This window comes from Dipodomys ordii, unplaced genomic scaffold (assembly GCF_000151885.1).
Source record: "Dipodomys ordii isolate 6190 unplaced genomic scaffold, Dord_2.0 Scaffold7, whole genome shotgun sequence".
Classification (NCBI taxonomy): domain Eukaryota; kingdom Metazoa; phylum Chordata; class Mammalia; order Rodentia; family Heteromyidae; genus Dipodomys; species Dipodomys ordii.
The window spans coordinates 19,455,928-19,458,417 of NW_012267223.1; positions in this window are offsets into that span (position 1 = coordinate 19,455,928).

A 2,490-nucleotide genomic window follows, 5' to 3' on the forward strand; every position below is an offset into this window, starting at 1 on the left:
AGAGAGAGAGAGAGAGAGAGAGAGAGAGAGAGAGAGAGAGCCCAGGCTGGCCTCTATGCAACTCAGTCTGGCTTGGAATTCCTAATCCTACCTCAGCTTCCTGAGTCCTGGGATTAAAGGCTTGCACCACTACCTCCTGCTTAAAAAGAGTGATCTTTGAGGAGGGAAAAATCAGTTGGACACTGCCAGTGATTGTAGTGTACAGTAATTAGCGAGGCACACACGCACACAAATAAGCTGACAGATCAGGAGAGCTCAGAGAAAGAGTCATGCGTGTGTTTCCAGCGCCCTCGCGTCTCCAGCACTCACATCTTCTCGGACAGATCCTCATCCTCAAGAAAGTTCATGTTCCGCTTGGTGATAAGGGCTTCGGTGATGCAGACACCCTCTTCCTCGGGACTGGCAGCCCGGTCAGCTGTGACATGGCGAGGCCGATTGTCACTCTCCTTCCTCCTTGGAGGCCTGCCATCGCCATTTGCCAACTGTTGAACCCACCAACCCTCCTCCCTACTCACCTCCAAACATGATCTAAAGCAAACGGCGGCTAGCCTGAGGCGGGAGTCGGTAGGCCCCGCGGGATGGCGGAACCCAGGAGAGACTAAACCCAGACTTAGGAGACAAGGGAAAGGAGTTGATTCCGAACAACTAGTTTTCGAATGGGGTCGACGACAGAAGTAAGTCGAAGTAGAGAGGCTGGGCTAGTCGTACACCGAGGTGTTGAAGGCTGGATGGAGGGTTAAGCGACTCCTAGGGAGTCCCGCGTGGTTGCTAAGCGACCGGACGCCAAATCGCGGGCCGGGGAAAGGGGGGAGGGGGAGGAGGGTTGAAAGGCAAGTTTTACTGGTCCTGCTCGGCGCATGCGTGTCACGGCCCCATCGTGAGATCCGCCTCCCGCGACAGGATTGCTGCTCCCACAATCCTTAGCGACTTCCGTCTCTTCTCGCCTTCCGTCGCCGTTCTTCCGGTAGCAATGGCTGCGGCCGTGGCTGTGAAGCTGAGCGGGGAGCTCCTGCCCCTGGCGGGTAAGGGGCGGCCCGAGACCTGCTTGCACTTCTTCTCTCCCCTACTTCTCACCTCCTCCTGTAATCTCTGACCTCGGCTCCCGGGGATCCCTACCACTACCGAGATCATGGGCCATTCAGTATAGCCAGTAGGTGGCTTGGTGCCCGACCTCAGTAGGCATGCAGTAGCTGTTGAACGAATGAATTTGAGCATTCGCCACACGCTAGGGATTCCGATGAATGGTTTATATGTGCCTCCTTATTTGTGTTTTCAAGAACACTACGAGGAAGGCATTATCCCTGCCTCTTTACAGATAGGGAACTGGGTTTGGGATCAGTTGGGTAACCGGGCCAGGAAGGTCGCAGCTAGTAAGTGCAATTCCGCCTGATCCCATACCTGCATGTAAAAGCTGGGTGGCCACCTCTCGCCCAGCAGTTCTCCAGGCACTCTGGTCATTAGAGCCTTGAGACTCTCCTGTCTTAGTCCTTGTTGCGAGGACGAATGGGGTCATTTTGTCCCAGTGTTTGAGCCTTTCCTTGCTTTCCTCAAGGATAATCTCAAGCATTGCCAGTCGACAAGAAAACAGTGTAGGGAGACTTAGTTGGGAGAGCTGTGAGGGTGGTGTAGCGAGTTTTACATCTCTTGCTTCAAGTCATAGGAGCAAACGTTTGCACGTGTAAGCTTTGTTGGAGGTGGAAGGAGCTTATTGAACAATGTTTTTGTACCCTTCTCCCCATGAGTTTCTGACTCCGCAGATCTAGGGCAGGAGGCATGAGAATTTGTAATTTATTGATTGCTTGATTTTGATGGTAACTATTGGAACCCAGAGCTTTATGCTTGTTAGGCATCTAGTGCTGTTTTTGGCTTGTTTGTTGTTGCTTTTGAATTTTTTGTTAGTTTTGTTTTGGGCTGGTACCAAAGCTCCAAGCAGTATAGCTCTCACTCAGCATTTTTGTTTTTGTTTATGTGATCCTGAGGTATCGAACCCAGGGCCTCATGCATGCTAGGCAAGCACTCTGCCACTAAGCATTCCCAGCCCCCTCCTTTTCTAGCCTGGGACTGGCATCAATCTGCCATCCTTCAGAGCTCAGCTTCCCAAGGAGCTAAAATTACAGGCGTGAACCACAAGCATGGGGGAGAATTTGTATTTTTTACAGGTTTCCATATGATGCTGATATTGCTGGCTGGATTGGGGTGACTGTACTTCAGAACCACTGGCTTAAATAAGGGACCACTATTTGTTTTTGTCTTTTGCTTTTTTTTTTTCAGTGATAGGGATGTCCTCTAATACTAAGCAACATTCCCCCAGTTCATGGTCACTGTTTTATAAATAAAGTTTCATTGAAACATAGTCTCATCTGCGTATATATTGTCTGTGACTGCTTTTGGCAGAATTGAGCCCTCAAGCTCAAAATATTTAGAATTTGATCATTTAAGAAAAGATTTGTAGGGGCTGGGAAGGTGGCTTAGTGGTAGAGCGCTTGCCTT